Here is a 20,474-nt window from a genome sequence, read left to right on the forward strand (position 1 = left end):
GAGGTAGGCGAATAATCACAATTTTGCAGATTAACACTGGAGTGATACATGATCAGATGGTAATGTGCAGGTAGAGATACTGGTGTGCAAAAGAGCAGAAAAGTAAATAAATAAAAACAGTATGGGGATGAGGTAGGTACATTGGGTGGGCTATTTACAGATGGACTATGTACTGCTGCAGCGATCGATTAGCTGCTCAGATAGCAGATGTTTGAAGTTGGTGAGGGAGATAAAAGTCTCCAACTTCAGCGATTTTTGCAATTCGTTCCAGTCACAGACAGCAGAGAACTGGAAGGAAAGGCGGCCAAATGAGGTGTTGGCTTTAGGGATGATCAGTGAGATACACCTGCTGGAGCGCATGCTACAGGTGGGTGTTGCCATCGTGACCAGTGAACTGAGATAAGGCGGAGCCATTACCTAGCATGGGCTTGTAGATGACTTGGAGCCAGTGGGTCTGGCGACGAATATGTAGCAAGGGCCAGCCGACTAGAGCATACAGGTCGCAGTGGTGGGTGGTATAAGGTGCTTTAGTAACAAAACGGATGGCACTGTGATAAACTGCAACCAGTTTGCTGAGTAGAGTATTGGAAGCTATTTTGTAGATGACATCGCCGAAGTCGAGGATTGGTAGGAGAGTCAGTTTTACTAGGGTAAGTTTGGCAGCGTGAGTGAAATACTTATTTTCCACCATGATTAACAAATAAAATTAATTAAAAATCCTACAATGTGATTTTCTGGATTTTTTTTCTCATTTTGTCTGTCATAGTTGAAGTGTACCTATGATGAAAATTACAGGCCTCTCATCTTTTTAAGTGGGAGAACTTGCACAATTTGTGGCTGACTAAATACGTTTTTACCCCACTGTATACAGAGAAAAGTAGCCAGGAGGAAGGCATGGCCAGCCGTTGAGAAATGCTTGTTGAAGTTTTCGATTATCATGGATTTATCGGTGGTGACCGTGTTACCTAGCCTCAGTGCAGTGGGCAGCTGGGATGAGGTGCTCTTGTTCTCCATGGACTTTACAGTGTCCCAGAACTTTTTGGAGTTAGAGCTACGGGATGCAAATTTCTGCTTGAAAAAGCTGGCCTTTGCTTGCCTGACTGACTGCGTGTATTGGTTCCTGACTTCCCTGAACAGTTGCATATCGCGGGGACTATTCGATGCTATTGCAGTCCGCCACAGGATGTTTTTGTGCTGGTCGAGGGCAGTCTGGTCTGGAGTGAACCAAGGGCTATATCTGTTCTTAGTACTGCATTTTTTGAACAGAGCATGCTTAACTAAGATGGTGAGGAAGTTACTTTTAAAGAATGACCAGGCATCCTCAACTGACGGGATGAGGTCAATATCCTTCCAGGATACCCGGGCCAGGTCGATTAGAAAGGCCTGCTCGCAGAAGTGTTTTAGGGAGCGTTTGAGAGTGATGAGGGGTGGTTGTGGTATACGATTCTGTGCTTCCAACTTTGTGGCAACAGTTTCGGGAAGGCGCTTTCCTGTTTCAACATGACAATGCCCCCGTGCACAAAGTGAGGTCAATACAGAAAGAATTTGTCGAGATCGGCGTGGAAGAACTTGACTGGCCTGCACAGGGCCCTTACCTCAACCCCATTGAACACCATCGGGATGAATTTGGAACTCCAACTGCAAGCCAGGTCAAATCGCCCAACATCAGGGCCCGACCTCACTAATGCTCTTCAGGCTGAATGGAAGCAAGTCCCCGCAGCAATGTTCCAACATCTAGTGGAAAGCCTTCCCAGAAGAGTGGAGGCTGTTATAGTAGCAACTCCATATTAATGCCCATGATTTTGGAATGAGATGTTCAATGAGCAGTTGTCCACATAATTTTGGTCATGTAATGTATATTGCCAATCTTATATTGTGACATTTAACAAGTGACAGTAAGGGATCATACCTTTCACCTGGATTCACCGGGTCAGTCTGTCACGAAAATAGCAGGTGTTCATAATCTTTAGTACACAGTGTAAACGCCTCATGATCTTAGTTCTATTGTCATTCCCCATAGAGACCCCCAAAATAAGCTTGTTTCGCTCCAATGTTTGCTTAGTTCTACGGTCGTAACCATAGAGAACCCAAAATATGAGCTTGTTTTGCTCCAATGTTAGCTTAGTTCTACTGTCATAACCATAGAGACTCAAAATATAAGCTTGTTTTGCTCCAATGTTTGCTTATTTCTACTGTCGATACCATAGAGACCCCAAAATATAAGCTTGTTTTGCTCCAATGTTTGCTTAGTTTTACTATCGTGCCCCGTAGAGACCCAAAATATAAGCTTGTTTTGCTCCAATGTTTGCTTAGTTCTACTGTCGTGCCCCGTAGAGACCCAAAATATAAGCTTGTTTTGATCCAATGTTATATTGATGCTTTGCTTGGGCAGTGCGCTACCCTAAAGGAGCAGAGCTTATAGTCGCCAAGACTTGCATTATTCATTATTTAACCCTATGAGTCAATGTCCGTGCCCCCGTGGACATCTAATTAGCCTAATAATAATAAACATTCCCCATAAAAATCTGTCTATTCATCTTTTTTTGCATGGCCTGCCTCTCAATCGACCACATCCGCTGATGTCGGCCTTCCGCATCTGGCATCTGGCAGAACTACAGCGATGTTTGCCAGACCATTAGACATCTCACGAAAACGTGGCACACTCTATCTCACAGACTAGACTAAATACATGAAACTGCAATTGTTCCCCTTTCTTTATTTCATAGATAATAACATTGTATATTTTAATGATATATTGACCACCGAACTGGAACCACCGAACTGGAAATGTCCCCGGTTTTCATTTCAGAAATCTGGTCACCTTACTTTTGAGGCTGTAGGGACATGATAAGAATTCGTTTTTTTTCACAGAAAAGCAGGTTGATTTTGTTTAGTTAATTATTATTTATTTATATTTTTTGATAGTTTGTATGATATTTGATTTATTTTTACCCACATGATTTCCGTTTTTGGGGGATTGTTCTTCACCTGCACAGTAGGTGGCAGAATACACATCAAATTGTTGCAAACTCCATTATACCATAGAAGATGCTCATGTGAAGCGGGAAGACGTTTTGTGTACTTAGTTTTTTCCTCGAAATAGGTTTAACTGCACTCTGCTTTACTCACCTTAACAAAATAAGATTTATAGTTTAATATTTTAACGAGAGAGTCATCTCAAGTCGCTTGCTGCTTGGCTGGATTAACAAAGGTTCCAGACGTTTCGGCAGCTAGCTTGGGTTTGTCGGATCGGGAGCTGGAGAGGACGGTTTGGTCTGAGGGAATTTGAGGGCTTCGTTGAATTGAATTATAAACAGCCTTGGAACTGTTGGTTTCAACGGGTTTCTGCAAAACCATGAGTAACAGTGGGGTTAGCCTAGTGTTTTTCTGAGCTCCAACGGCACCAACTAACATTTTCAGTTTACCACCCAGGTTTAGGTTTAGTCTTGTTTTAAAATTGTATGGTGTCATGTGTATTGCGGATTGAATGAAAGTGTATCGTTCATTATTTTCTATATAACCATTCTATCTGTAGGTAAGAACCCTGGTCTCTGGTTTTTCCCTAGCAAGTTAAGTCATACCAGGTTTATTATATACCGAGTGTCCGTTTCACCATACTTACTGGATCGATGTATCTAAGCCTGTGGTGAGAGGGTTACAGTGGTTAATAATACAGTATCTGAATTCATGCTTTCTTCCATTCCTGTGAGTCATTATGTCAAGGAGTTGATCTTCCTCTGCTTGCTTTAACTTTATCAGCACTACAGTGTAAAACTCTTGTTATTGTGGAGAGGATTAAAAAAGATGTTTCCACCCCCATGCTTCACAGTAGGTATGGTGTTCTTTGGATGCAACTCAGCATTCTTTGTCCTCCAAACATGACGAGTTGAGTTTACCAAAAAGTTATATTTTGGTTTCATCTGACCATATGACATTCTCCCAATCTTCTTCTGGATCATTCAAATACTCTCTAGCAAACTTCAGACGGGCCTGGACATGTACTGGCTTAAGCAGGCGGACACGTCTGGCACTACAGGATTTGAGTCCCTGGCGGCGAAGTGTGTTACTGATGGTAGGCTTTGTTACTTTGGTCCCAGCTCTCTGCAGGTCATTCACTAGGTCCCCCGTGTGGTTCTGGGATTTTTGCTCACCGTTCTTGTGAACGGGGTAAGTTTTCTGTTTTTGTGTCTGCACAAGACAGAACTGTTTAGTTTTCGTTCGTGTTCTCGGTTGTTTTTGTTAATCAGTGTTAAGTTCAAATAATAAAGATGCGCTTTGGTCCACTCCTTCCAACAGCTGTTTACATTCCCTTAGTACCCTCTGCTCCAGACCAGCTGACTGTTGACTCAGTAGACACCACATCAGCTGCTGTTAGCTGGAACCAGCCACCAGGATTGGACCAAACCCAACATCATTACCAGATCTCCTACCACTGTCCAGGGACAGAACCACACATCACTACCACGTCTTCACACGTCATCACACGTCATCACTCTCTCTGACCTGGAACCTGCTACTCAGTACTCTGTCACTGTTTGCACTGTGCTGGAAAATGGAAAGCAAAGTCAACTGGTGTCCACAACCTTCACCACAAGTAAGGAAGTACCATACTTAAGTATTGTGCCTGGTGTTACGTAATGAATGTGTTGTGATGTTCATGCTTGTTTCTGTTCCTGTGAGTCATTATGTCAAGGAGTTGATCTGCCTCTGATTGCTTTAACTTTATCAGCACTACAGTGTAAAACTCTTGTTATTGTGGAGAGGATTTATAATGAATTCAGAAAATATTCAGACACCTTGACTTTTCCCACATTTTGTTCTGTTACAACCTTATTCTAAAATGGAACAAATGTTTTTTCCTCGTCAATCTACACACAATACCCAATAATGACGAAGTGAAAACAGGTTTAGAAATTGTTGCAAATATATAAAAAAGATACCTTATTTACATAAGTATTCAGATCCTTTGCTATGAGACTCGAAATTGAGCTCAGGTGCCATGAGGTCGAGGGAATTACATTTCTAATGCCAGTGGGACTTCGTGACAATGATCACAATGTCTCCAACGTACAGCGCTCCCGGAGCAATTAGGATGAAGTGCCTTGTTGAAGGGCACAACAACAGATTTTTCACCTTGTCTGCTCCGGTATTTAAACCAGCAACCGTTTGGTTACTGGCCCAACACTGTAATCTCAAGGCTACCTGCCTCTACCTTACCCCTACCTACAGTGCCCGTTAATATTGAGTTTACCTGCCTCTACCTTACCACTACATACAGTACCCTCTGTTAATATTGAGCCTACCAGCCTCTACCTTACCCCTACCTACAGTAGCCTCAATATTAACAGAGGATACTGTAGGTAGGGGTAAGGTAGAGGCTGGTAGCCTCAATATTAACAGAGGATATCAGCCTCTACCGTACCCCTACCTACAGTACCCTCTGTTAATATTGAGTCTACCTTACCACTACATACAAGTACCCTCTGTTAATATTGAGGCTACCTGCCTCTACCTTACACCTACCTACAGTACCCTCTGTTAATATTGAGGCTTCCTGCCTCTACCTTACACCTACCTACAGTACCCTCTGTTAATATTGAGACTACCTGCCTCTACCCTACCTACAGTATCCTCTGTTAATATTGAGGCTACCTGCCTCTACCCTACCTACAGTACTCTCTGTTAATATTGAGACTACCTGCCTCTACCCTACCTACAGTATCCTCTGTTAATATTGAGGCTACCTGCCTCTACCCTACCTACAGTACCCTCTGTTAATATTGAGACTACCTGTCTCTACCTTACCCCTACCTACAGTGCCCTCTGTTAATATTGAGACTACCTGCCTCTACCTTACCCCTACCTACAGTGTCCTCTGTTAATATTGAGACTAGCAGCCTCTACCTTACCCCTACCTACAGGCACTCTGTTAATATTGAGTCTACCTTACCACTACATACTGGCCCAACACTCTAACCTAGAGGCTACCTGTCTCTACCTTACCCCTACCTACAGTGCCCTCTGTTAATGTTGAGACTACCTGCCTCTACCTTACCCCTACCTACAGTACCCTCTGTTAATATTGAGGCTACCTGTCTCTACCTTACCCCTACCTACAGGCCCTCTGTTAATATTGAGACTACCTGTCTCTACCTTACCCCTACCTACAGTACCCTCTTAATATTGAGACTACCTGTCTCTACCTTACCCCTACCTACAGTATCCTCTGTTAATATTGAGCCTACCTGCCTCTACCTTACCCCTGCCTACAGTATCCTCTGTTAATATTGAGGCTACCTGTCTCTACCTTACCCCTACCTACAGTACCCTCTGTTAATATTGAGGCTACCTGTCTCTACCTTACCCCTACCTACAGTGTCCTCTGTTAATATTGAGACTAGCAGCCTCTACCTTACCACTACCTACAGTACCCTCTGTTAATATTGAGACTACCTGCCTCTACCCTACCTACAGTACCCTCTGTTAATATTGAGACTAGCAGCCTCTACCTTACCCCTACCTACAGTACCCTCTGTTAATATTGAGACTACCTGCCTCTACCCTACCTACAGTACCCTCTGTTAATATTGAGACTAGCAGCCTCTACCTTACCCCTACATACAGTACCCTCTGTTAATATTGAGTCTACCTGTCTCTACCTTACCCCTACCTACAGTACCCTCTGTTAATATTGAGGCTACCTGTCTCTACCTTACCCTTACCTACAGTACCCTCTGTTAATATTGAGGCTACCTGTCTCTACCTTACCCCTACCTACAGTACCCTCTGTTAATATTGAGGCTACCTGTCTCTACCTTACCCTTACCTACAGTACCCTCTGTTAATATTGAGGCTTCCTGCCTCTACCTTACCCCTACCTACAGTACCCTCTGTTAAAATTGAGGCTACCTGTCTCTACCTTACCCCTACCTACAGTACCCTCTGTTAATATTGAGGCTTCCTGCCTCTACCTTACCCTTACCTACAGTACCCTCTGTTAATATTGAGGCTACCTGTCTCTACCTTACCCCTACCTACAGTATCCTCTGTTAATATTGAGGCTACCTGCCTCTACCTTACCCCTACCTACAGTATCCTCTGTTAATATTGAGGCTTCCTGTCTCTACCTTACCCCTACCTACAGTACCCTCTGTTAATATTGAGGCTACCTGTCTCTACCTTACCCCTACCTACAGTACCCTCTGTTAATATTGAGGCTACCTGTCTCTACCTTACCCCTACCTACAGTACCCTCTGTTAATATTGAGACTACCTGCCTCTACCTTACCCCTACCTACAGTATCCTCTGTTAAAATTGAGGATACCTGCCTCTATCTTACCCCTACCTACAGTACCCTCTGTTAATATTGAGACTACCAGCCTCTACCTTACCCCTACCTACAGTACCCTCTGTTAAAATTGAGGATACCTGCCTCTATCTTACCCCTACCTACAGTACCCTCTGTTAATATTGAGGCTTCCTGCCTCTACCTTACCCCTACCTACAGTATCCTCTGTTAATATTGAGGATACCTGCCTCTATCTTACCCCTACCTACAGTACCCTCTGTTAATATTGAGACTACCAGCCTCTACCTTACCCCTACCTACAGTATCCTCTGTTAATATTGAGGCTTCCTGCCTCTACCTTACCACTACCTACAGTACCCTCTGTTAATATTGAGGCTTCCTGCCTCTACCTTACCCCTACCTACAGTATCCTCTGTTAATATTGAGGATACCTGCCTCTATCTTACCCCTACCTACAGTACCCTCTGTTAATATTGAGACTACCAGCCTCTACCTTACCCCTACCTACAGTATCCTCTGTTAATATTGAGGCTTCCTGCCTCTACCTTACCACTACCTACAGGCCCTCCGTAGTTATTGGGACAGTGAAGCATGTTTTCTTCTTATGGCTCAATACTCCAAAAGTTTGGATTTTAAATCATGACTATGGGGTTAAAGTGCAACTCGTCAGCTTTCATTTGAAGGTATTGTCATCCATATCGGGTTAGAAATAACAGCGTAATGAGTAATAAAATTGTGAAAAGTTTAGTATTCTCAGAAAATCAGTCCCGGGATAGAAATCTACGTTTTTACAGTGCATTTATTTTAGGGGGCAGGAGAATTAACGGGGAGGAAACTCAAATTAACTTTGAGCTCTTTAATTCAAATTCTTTCATTGCAAACAGTAACAATTATTTTCTATGCCACGAGAGGTAGCGGATCCGACCAAATAGGTTGTGGAATCCATCAGTCCAAAACTGAGGTGCTGGTCCTGTTCCTGCAGAATCCAGCTCAAATAAAACAATGATACAATAAAACACATTACCACATTACCACATTACCAAAGATCTGACTTTAATAACTTGTTATTCAGAACATTTTCAGTGGTGGAAGAGGCCCTCCACAGTTGCTGCAGTGTTTGTTCTACTGGCTGTGATCATAGGCCTGTGGGATTCCTGTAAGTGAACATTGTTTTTTACTAAAACATTTTTGTCAATGTTGTGACAGTTACACATTTTGATTGACTTTTCCATTTTACAGATGCAACTTCAGCGCGAGACCAGCTACAGAATAGTCTAAATACCAGGACCACAGAGAGAGACCAGCTACAGACCAGTTACAACACCCCGACTAAAGAGAGAGACCAGCTACAGATCAGTTACAACACCCTGACTAAAGAGAGAGACCAGCAACAGAGTAGTCTAAATACCAGAACCACTGAAATAGACAAGTTGAAGAAGAGTCTGAACACTACAACTATGGAGCGTGACCAGCTACAGAAGGACTGAACTGGGAGAACAAAGGTAAATGTGTACAAAGGGCCCACCTTTTTATTTGCTTCCTGATCCACAGTTTCTGTAGTTGACCTGTTATCTCATACACAAGCATATTCAAGAAGTATTGTCAATGCTATCCATGACCATTAGGACCAGAAACAAATTAAATTGACTGGAGCTGTGTTGTGCCTTTGCGCTCAACACACGCCACAGGAGATCAGAGGTCATCAGAACTACCTAGAACTCAGATTGTATTATTTTTTTAGGGGGTAGGTCATCTTTAATGTTGCAGATTGTGGCTTCCTTCAATGTGGAGCAGCAGGGTAGCCTAGTGGTTAGGGTGTTGGGCCAGTAACCGAAAGGTTGGAAGATCGAATCCCCAAGCTAGCAAGGTAGAAATCTGTCGTTCTGCCCCTGAACAAGGCAGTTAAACCACCGTTCCTAGGCCGACATTGAAAATAAGAATTTGTTCTTAACTGACTTGCCTAGTTAAATAATTATATATAAAAACATGTAATTGTCTGCACCATTTCCAATCCCCCATATATATATTTTCTGTAAAGGGTTTTTCTTTATTTGTACTATTTTCTACATCGTAGAATAATAGTGAAGACATCAAAACTATGAAATAACACATATGGAATCATGTAGTAACCAAAAAAGTGTTAAACAAATCTAAATATATTTTATATTTGAGATTCTTCAAATAGCAACCCTTTGTCTTGATGACAGCTTTGCACACTTGGCATTCTCTCAACCAGCTTCATGAGGTAGTCACCTGGAATGCATTTCAGTTAACAGGTGTGCCTTGTTAAAAGTGAATTTGTGGAATTTCTTTCCTTAATGTGTTTGAGCCAATCAGTTGTGTTGTGACAAGGTAGGGGTGGTATACAGGAGATAGCCCTATTTGGTAAAATACCAAGTCCACATTATGGCAAGAACAGCTCAAATAAGCAAAGAGAAACCACATTCCATCATTACTTGAAAGAATCTCAAATATAAAATATATTTTGATTTGTTCAATAGCATGTGTTATTTCATAGTTTTGATGTCTTCACTGTTATTCTACAATGTAGAAAATAGTCAAACTAAAGAAAAACCCTTGAATGAGTAGGTGTGTCCAAACTTTTGACTGGTAGTATATATATTTAAAAATATATATTTTACTTATTAATTCCACTAACCCTACCGTTCCCTAATTGTTGTAAACCAACTGAAAACAACACTGAGGCTTCTACTTCCAGCTTGTGCTGGAACCTTTCTAGTCTCACAGATTCCACATATTGTAACAAAGTAAAAACGTTTTGCTAGGAGTATTATTATAATATTGATCGATTGACTATGGCTTTTTAAATCACCCAGCAGTGCTATCTGCAGAGTTAGCTCGGGGAAAATGTTGCAATTCTTCAGTCATTCCTGAACCTGCGACCAAAAACAAGCTACATATGGACAGTACCAAAAGAATTGATCTAATGATTCTTTCTCTAAGCAGCAAAATCTGTGGAGCTGGGATGGTTGTATCCCCCCATATACAATGCATTCAGAAAGTATTCAGACCCCTTCACTTTTTCCACATTTTATTAATTTACAGCCTTATTCTAAATTGGATTTTAGGATGGCTATCCTCATCAATCTACACACAATACCCCACAATGACAAAGCGAAACAGTTCTTTGGAGGGTGTGCAAATTTAATAAAAAACAGATACCTTGTTTACTTAACCTCTGAAGTATCAAACCTTTAAAAAAAAAAAAAAAAGCCTAAAATGACATACCCAAATCTAACTGCCTGTAGCTCAGGACCTGAACAAGGATATGCATATTCTTGATACTATTTGCAAGGAAACACTTTGAAGTTTCTGGAAATGTGAAATAAATGTAGGATAATATAACACATTAGATCTGGTAAAAGATAATACGAAAAAAATCTGTTTCCATCTTTATAATGCAAAGAAAGGCAAATATGACTACGGAATTTAGATTTTGTCCACTAGATGGCAGCAGTATATGTGCAAAGTTTTAGACTAATCCAATGAACCATTGCATTTCTGTCAAAATGTTGTATCAAGACTGCCCAAATGTGCCTAATTGGTTTATGAATACATTTAAGTTCATAACTGTGCCCTCTCCTCAAACAATAGCATGGTATTATTCAGGACCTCAGAATGGAGGCGAAGGTTCACCTTCCAACAGGACAACGACCTTAAGCACACAGCCTAGAAAACACAGGAGTGGCTACGGGACTATGGGTTGCAAGAATTGTGTGTAATAATTTAAACATTTTTTCTAGAACTACAGTGCCTTGCGAAAGTATTCGGCCCCCTTGAACTTTGCGACCTTTTGCCACATTTCAGGCTTCAAACATAAAGATATAAAACTGTATTTTTTTGTGAAGAATCAACAACAAGTGGGACACAATCATGAAGTGGAACGACATTATTGGATATTTTAAACTTTTTTAACAAATCAAAAACTGAAAAATTGGGCGTGCAAAATTATTCAGCCCCCTTAAGTTAATACTTTGTAGCGCCACCTTTTGCTGCGATTACAGCTGTAAGTCGCTTGGGGTATGTCTCTATCAGTTTTGCACATTCAGAGAGTGAAATTTTTTCCCATTCCTCCTTGCAAAACAGCTCGAGCTCAGTGAGGTGGGATGGAGAGCATTTGTGAACAGCAGTTTTCAGTTCTTTCCACAGATTCTCGATTGGATTCAGGTCTGGACTTTGACTTGGCCATTCTAACACCTGGATATGTTTATTTTTGAACCATTCCATTGTAGATTTTGCTTTATGTTTTGGATCATTGTCTTGTTGGAAGACAAATCTCCGTCCCAGTCTCAGGTCTTTTGCAGACTCCATCAGGTTTTCTTCCGGAATGGTCCTGTATTTGGCTCCATTCATCTTCCCATCAATTTTAACCATCTTCCCTGTCCCTGCTGAAGAAAAGCAGGCCCAAACCATGATGCTGCCACCACCATGTTTGACAGTGGGGATGGTGTGTTCAGGGTGTTGCTTTTACACCAAACATAACGTTTTGCATTGTTGCCAAAAAGTTCAATTTTGGTTTCATCTGACCAGAGCACCTTCTTCCACATGTTTGGTGTGTCTCCCAGGTGGCTTGTGGCAAACTTTAAACAACACTTTTTATGGATATCTTTAAGAAATGGCTTTCTTCTTGCCACTCTTCTGTAAAGGCCAGATTTGTGCAATATACGACTGATTGTTGTCCTATGGACAGAATCTCCCACCTCAGCTGTAGATCTCTGCAGTTCATCCAGAGTGATCATGGGCCTCTTGGCTGCATCTCTGATCAGTCTTCTCCTTGTATGAGCTGAAAGTTTAGAGGGACGGCCAGGTATTGGTAGATTTGCAGTGGTCTGATACTCCTTCCACTTCAATATTATCGCTTGCACAGTGCTCCTTGGGATGTTTAAAGCTTGGGAAATCTTTTTGTATCCAAATCCGGCTTTAAACTTCTTCACAACAGTATCTCGGACCTGCCTGGTGTGTTCCTTGTTCTTCATGATGCTCTCTGCGCTTTTAACGGACCTCTGAGACTATCACAGTGCAGGTGCATTTATACGGAGACTTGATTACACACAGGTGGATTGTATTTATGATCATTAGTCATTTAGGTCAACATTGGATCCTTCAGAGATCCTCACTGAACTTCTGGAGAGAGTTTGCTGCACTGAAAGTAAAGGGGCTGAATAATTTTGCACGCCCAATTTTTCAGTTTTTGATTTGTTAAAAAAGTTTGAAATATCCAATAAATGTTGTTCCACTTCATGATTGTGTCCCACTTGTTGTTGATTCTTCACAAAAAATACAGTTTCATATCTTTATGTTTGAAGCCTGAAATGTGGCAAAAGGTCGCAATGTTCAAGGGGGCCGAATAATTTCGCAAGGCACTGTACTTATGTAAATGTAATATTTAAGTTTTTTATTTTTAATACATTTGCAAAAATGTTTTTTTTTTACCGTTTCTGCTTTGTCATTATGGGGTATTGTGTGTGGATTGATGACGGGGGATTTATTTTTTTACATTTAACACTTTCTGAATGCACTGTATATAACCTTCTATTGGTTGCAAGAATGGTAATAATTTAACCTTTTTTTAAAACCTTTTTTAAACCTTTTTTTAATCCAGGGTCGTTTTGTGTATCAGTTCATAAACCATGTACCATGGAAAATCTCTTCCCCAACGTTGGTTTTCATTTAGAGTAGAACAGACATTTCCATATATTTTTGTTAGCTGCATGTGTAACAACTCTACCAGTCCTATTTCTAGAACGTAGAAAGATTATAACGCTTTACATAAAAAATAACGTTTTTTTTAAAATCAATTAGTATATTTGAGTTTAACCATAATATTTGGAATAAACTGAAATTGCAACCGACTTTTTATGGCTTGTTTTAAAAATAGCGATATTTTGGAGATCATTTCATTTTAAAATATCCAAAAGAGAGAGGTTGTAATGTGAATAAATGGAAAAAGCCATTCTTGAACATTGGGTGAGACATTTTTACTAATTTGCTGGAGAACCACTTCAGATAAGTATAACTTTAGTATGACTGAAGCCTTTAGTGAGAGGTGTAATGCTTTTATTATATAAATAGGCCCCTGTCAAAGACAGTAAAAATGTGAAACTTCTAGGGTCCTGTCCTGAAGGATGGAGAAGGTTTGGCTGCAGCTGTTACTACCTCGCTACTGAGGATAAATCCTGGGAGGAGAGTAGACAGGACTGTCTGGAGAGAGGAGCAGATCTGGTGATCATTAACAGTGAAGAGGAACAGACATTCATCAATGGGTTTAAATCAGTCTGACTGACTCTGTTACTGAGGGGACCTGGAAATGGGTGGACGGCACCCCACTGACCACCCCAAGGTAAGATACTACTGATCTATAATAACACTGACCACCCCAAGGTAAGAGACTACTGATCTAATAACACTGACCACAGTGGAAGGAGTAGGACTGATTATCTGTTTTGTTCATACTCTTTCTGAGAGAGTGGTCAGTCTAACTCTGTGTTGTTCATACTCTAGGTTCTTAGAGAGTGGTCAGTCTAACTCTGTTGTTTCTACTGCAGGTATTGGTGGAGTGGAGAGCCTGGTGGTGGTACGTACCAGAACTGTGGGGGAATCTATTACATATCGTCAGGCCAAGGCGTATGGAGGGATTTGGGATGTTCATTTTCACAAGAATGGATCTGTGAGAAATAGGCTTCTCATAGGTACTTTTAATGAACTCTCTACTGTATGTTAATGATGGTCTGAAGACTGGTGTGATTTGATAGAATGGTACTCTGAACTACAGGTAGGAGAGAAACAAATGTTCACATTCAGACAGACACACACACACAAGAAGACACTGATCTGAACCTGAGTCTCCCACAGGAATAACCAACTTCTTAATTAGATAAGGAGGTAATTCCCTCTTGGGCCGAGAGCTGACATTGATTGTTGAAGTCGCAGGTTGGGCTGCCGCATCACGTGACCAGGAGCAACATGACTGACTACTGTCTGCAGCACAAGCTGACACACAATCATGTATTCATACTGTAAGTCAAAAAGTGTGAATAAATAGGGGCATAACATCTGTAATCTAGAAGGACAAGACATCTCTCTGCCTCTTTAGGACAGAGTGAATTTAACAGTCTACATTTTAAAGGTCTACTCCTAAACTTGAAGACAGAAAAACTGGTGTAAATAAGACATTGTGCCTTTTAAGACAGAGTGAATGTTACTGTTTACATTTTAACTCATATCTTGTTCACTTCCTGTTTGTGGAGGCAATACCAGAATGAAGGGTTGGATCATAAATAACCATCAGTTATCAAAACAGTGTCTAAGGTTTTGCAACAAACAGGTCACGACCCCTGGTGACCTTTAATACAGGTAGTGATTAGATTCAACTGTTTTGAAAAGCAGATATTATTTAGCAAGTGAATGTAGTTGTTTAATGGTTGTATTATATTTCAGAGGGAGGGAGAGAATCCCAAATGATACCCTATCCCCTTTGTATTGAATTCCTTTTGGTGAGTAGTGCACTATAAAGGGAATGGGGTGTCGTTTGGGATTCTCTCACAGCCAGAGAGTTAGGCAGAATACAGGGAGAGACAGCTTACGCACGACTCACCGTGGCCCAATGGAGGCCCGTTGAGGCTCTTCAGTTGGCCATCCCAAGAGCTCAACAAAATCACAACAAGGAAAACAAAAAGACTATCCAGACCAACCTGGTTGGGAGGCTACGTTCATATAGCTTCTCTGATCAGTAATTACCTGTCAATCATCCATGCCTGAGAGCAACAGGGTTGGGAGTCTGCTTTCATATAGCTTCTCTGATCAGTAATTACCTGTCAATCATCCATGCCTGAGAGCAACAGGGTTGGGAGGCTACTTTATATAGCTTCTCTGATCAGTAATTACCTGTCAATCATCCATGCCTGAGAGCAACAGGGTTGGGAGGCTACTTTCATATAGCTTCTCTGATCAGTAATTACCTGTCAATCATCCATGCCTGAGAGCAACAGGGTTGGGAGGCTACTTTCATATAGCTTCTCTGATCAGTAATTACCTGTCAATCATCCATGCCTGAGAGCAACAGGGTTGGGAGGCTACTTTCATATAGCTTCTCTGATCAGTAATTACCTACCTGTCAATCATCCATGCCTGAGAGCAACACGGTTGGGAGGCTACTTTCATATAGCTTCTCTGATCAGTAATTACCTGTCAATCATCCATGCCTGAGAGCAACAGGGTTGGGAGTCTACTTTCATATAGCTTCTCTGATCAGTAATTACCTGTCAATCATCCATGCCTGAGAGCAACAGGGTTGGGAGGCTACTTTCATATAGCTTCTCTGATCAGTAATTACCTGTCAATCATCCATGCCTGAGAGCAACATGGTTGGGAGGCTACTTTCATATAGCTTCTCTGATCAGTAATTACCTGTCAATCATCCATGCCTGAGAGCAACAGGGTTGGGAGGCTACTTTCATATAGCTTCTCTGATCAGTAATTACCTGTCAATCATCCATGCCTGAGAGCAACAGGGTTGGGAGGCTACTTTCATATAGCTTCTCTGATCAGTAATTACCTGTCAATCATCCATGCCTGAGAGCAACAGGGTTGGGAGGCTACTTTCATATAGCTTCTCTGATCAGTAATTACCTGTCAATCATCCATGCCTGAGAGCAACAGGGTTGGGAGGCTACTTTCATATAGCTTCTCTGATCAGTAATTACCTGTCAATCATCCATGCCTGAGAGCAACAGGGTTGGGAGGCTACTTTCATATAGCTTCTCTGATCAGTAATTACCTGTCAATCATCCATGCCTGAGAGCAACAGGGTTGGGAGGCTACTTTCATATAGCTTCTCTGATCAGTAATTACCTGTCAATCATCCATGCCTGAGAGCAACAGGGTTGGGATCAATTCCATTTAAAAAAGGAAACACCACATGTACGTTGAACCATTTCTTAGAAAAGATTACAATGCCTAGTCTTGGAGGTTGGCAGTGAGCTACCCTGAAGGAGCAGAGCCTGAGTGAAGTGTCATATTAAGTTAATAATATAGAACTGTTCTGTAGAATAGACCACATGTAAGTACAGTGTGAATCCAATTGGCACAATATCTGCTGATGCGATCAAATGATGTCACCACACTCAGGTTTCTTTCATGAACTGGCTTCGCTTCATATCCATTCAGTCATTTCAAGAAATAAACAGAAATTCCTATTTAACATTGTTTCTCATAGACAACTCCAACTTCCAATTTCAACATTCTCATTACATAGACAACTCCAACTTCCAATTTCAACATTCTCATTACATAGACAACTCCAACTTCCAATTTCAACATTCTCATTACATAGACAACTCCAACTTCCAATTTCAACATTCTCATTACATAGACAACTCCAACTTCCAATTTCAACATTCTCATTACATAGACAACTCCAACTTCCAATTTCAACATTCTCATTACATAGACAACTCCAACTTCCAATTTCAACATTCTCATTACATAGACAACTCCAACTTCCAATTTCAACATTCTCATTACATAAACAACTCCAACTTCCAATTTCAACATTCTCATTACATAGACAACTCCAACTTCCAATTTCAACATTCTCATTACATAAACAAGCTTTGAGGAAAATGTATTTCAGTTTATTCACTGTATTGAAATGGAATTGACCCTAAACCTGGTGCAAAATCACTTTCTTAAAGGCCCAGTCCAACAAGAACTTGGCCCTGGCTGCTGCTGCCCCCTAGTGGTAGGATGTGAGATGTGGAAATAGACTTGATTCGTCCCAATCTCTCTCTCCTCCCGACAAGTTTAAAAGCATTGGATTGGTTTAGGCATAGGCCATGGAAGAAGTTTCCATACCTGGCATTTTCTTTCCAATTTTACATTTTATTTCACCTTTATTTAACCAGGTAGGCCAGTTGAGAACAAGTTCAAATTTACAACTGCGACCTGGCCAAGATAAAGCAAAGCAGTGCGACACAAACAACAACACAGAGTTACACATGGAGTAAAACAAACATACAGTCAATAACACAATAGAAAAGTCTATATGCAGTGTGCGCAAATTAGGTTTCCAAGAAGGGAAGTGAACACGTGCACACTACAGGAGAAGGGAGATATTGGCCCGCAACCTGTCGCATAATCCACATATCTACCTCCATTCCTAACATCATTACACTGCGTCTCATACTAAATGTTGATTTTTTATGACAATTACAAAATGCAGAAAAATGGTTTGAAAGCATTTCTGTTGTGAAATGTTAACTAAAAAAGTAGACTCAGCAATATGACGTAGATGCAGAAAGTAAACCGCATAGTGGGTCAATTTCAACAACAACTAAGAGCGTTCTTCTCTGCTGTTTTGGTGCCCTGGACACCACACTTTAAACAGCGTGATGCGAACCTGTGCACATGCGCAGATACTGTGTTTGACTGCGAAGTGTTGCATCTCGTTAATCTCAATATCTCCGGTGCGGCCCGTGGCATCGTCATTTCGCGGAGTCTATCTGGATGTGTTTTATTTTCCTTGCGCCAAAATGACAGGTATATTTATCCATGGCTTGAGCAGGGAGGTCTGGATTGGACTTCAGCCATACAGAGGGAGTTTGGGAGTGGGTTGATGGCACCAGTGGTGTAAAAAGTACCCTATTTTCATACTTGAGTAAAAGTAAAGATACCTTAATAGAAAATGACTCAAATAAAAGTAATCCAGTAAAATACTACTTGAATAAAAGTCAAAAAGTATTTGGTTTTGAATATAGTTAAGTATCAAAAGTAAATGTATAAATAGTGGGTTGATGGGACATCTCATCTTATGGAGTTGTGTTGGATATACATTTCAAGTTTTAAGCAGTTTGTTTTTATTTGTAATTAAACTGGCATATCAGAAATGTATGTAATCTAGTGCACTAAATATATAATAGAGGTTAGCAGGTGTTATATTAGTGGTGAAGAATACATGTACACCATTGTGTAATGTGTTGTAGTGAATGTGGGGACAAGTCCCTCATCCAGCAACTGTCAAACCAACACCTTAGTAGTTACACCAGGAGATATGAAACCATTGATGAGGTTGCTAGGTGTTGGGTTAAGGTTACTACAGTATAAACTCAGTATAGACCAGGTTATGAGGTTGCTAGGTGTTGGGTTAAGGTCACTACAGTATAAACTCAGTATAGACCAGGTTATGAGGTTGCTAGGTGTTGGGTTAAGGTCACTACAGTATAAACTCAGTACAGACCAGGTTATGAGAGGTGTTGGGTTAAGGTCACTATAGTATAAACTCAGTATAGACCAGGTTATGAGGTTGCTAGGTGTTGGGTTAAGGTCACTACAGTATAAACTAGGTTATGGGGACTGTTCGGTAATTAGTCAAATCCTATGTCATTGGGACAGAAAAAGTAATGATCTGTAGTCAATGTGTAATGAACATTGTATTGTTAAAACATGTGTATTGTGTTAATAACGAACACAGTGTGCTGCAATCTGTTCGTTATGTTTATTTAAACCAGTCTTGCTGTCTGTGGAACATGTCTATGGCTGAACATGGAACAGAACACGAGTGTGATTCAGGAAGGATTCTGGAATGTTAAAGGCAAGATTCACACATTTTGAATCTTATATCGTATTCGTGTATCTGAGCAATTTTTGCCAGATAACTGACCTGTTATAGTAGTGTAGATGTCAGCACTATACTATCACCAGATAACTGACCTGTTATAGTAGTGTAGATGTCAACACTATACTATCACCAGATAACTGACCTGTTATAGTAGTGTAGATGTCAGAACACTATACTATCAGCAGATAACTGACCTGTTATAGTAGTGTTGATGTCAGAACACTATACTACCACCAGATAACTGACCTGTTATAGTAGTGTAGATGTCAGAACACTATATTATCACCAGATAACTGACCTGTTATAGTAGTGTAGATATCAACACTATACTATCACCAAATAACTGACCTGTTATAGTAGTGTAGATGTCAACACTATACTATCACCAGATAACTGACCTGTTATAGTAGTGTAGATATCAACACTATACTATCACCAGATAACTGACCTGTTATAGTAGTGTAGATGTCAACACTATACTATCACCAGATAACTGACCTGTTATAGTAGTGTAGATGTCAGAACACTATACTATCACCAGATAACTGACCTGTTATAGTAGTGTAGATATCAACACTATACTATCACCAGATAACTGACCTGTTATAGTAGTGTAGATGTCAGAACACTATACTATCACCAGATAACTGACCTGTTATAGTGTAGATGTCAGAACTATACTATCACCAGATAACTGACCTGTTATAGTTGTGTAGATATCAACACTATACTATCACCAGATAACTGACCTGTTATAGTAGTGTAGATGTCAGAACACTACACTATCACCAGATAACTGACCTGTTATAGTGTAGATGTCAACACTATACTATCAGCAGATAACTGACCTGTTATAGTGTAGATGTCAACACTATACTATCACCAGATAACTGACCTGTTATAGTAGTGTAGATGTCAGAACTATACTATCACCAGATAACTGACCTGTTATAGTAGTGTAGATGTCAACACTATACTATCACCAGATAACTGACCTGTTATAGTAGTGTAGATGTCAGAACTATACTATCACCAGATAACTGACCTGTTATAGTAGTGTAGATGTCAACACTATACTATCACCAGATAACTGACCTGTTATAGTAGTGTAGATGTCAACACTATACTATCACCAGATAACTGACCTGTTATAGTAGTGTAGATGTCTAAAACACTATACTATCACCAGATAACTGACCTGTTATAGTAGTGTAGATGTCAACACTATACTATCACCAGATAACTGACCTGTTATAGTAGTGTAGATATCAACACTATACTAGCACCAGTTAACTGACCTGTTATAGTAGTGTAGATATCAACACTATATTATCACCAGATAACTGACCTGTTATAGTAGTGTAGATGTCAACACTATATTATCACCAGATAACTGACCTGTTATAGTAGTGTAGATGTCAGAACACTATACTATCACCAGATAACTGACCTGTTATAGTAGTGTAGATGTCAACACTATACTATCACCAGATAACTGACCTGTTATAGTAGTGTAGATGTCAACACTA

At 40.6% G+C, this 20,474-nt stretch overlaps 1 long non-coding RNA gene across 1 annotated transcript; it reads left to right on the forward strand.

The window, feature by feature from the left end:
• Positions 1-515: 515 nt before the first annotated feature.
• LOC139374630 (uncharacterized) lies at positions 516-8,723 on the forward strand. The gene is made up of 4 exons (XR_011627703.1): positions 516-650; positions 4,297-4,594; positions 8,383-8,466; positions 8,550-8,723. It is a non-coding gene; the product is annotated as an uncharacterized lncRNA (long non-coding RNA).
• Positions 8,724-20,474: the final 11,751 nt, after the last annotated feature.

The sequence above is a fragment of the Oncorhynchus clarkii genome, chromosome 19 (genome assembly GCF_045791955.1).
Source record: "Oncorhynchus clarkii lewisi isolate Uvic-CL-2024 chromosome 19, UVic_Ocla_1.0, whole genome shotgun sequence".
Taxonomy (NCBI): Eukaryota; Metazoa; Chordata; class Actinopteri; order Salmoniformes; family Salmonidae; genus Oncorhynchus; species Oncorhynchus clarkii.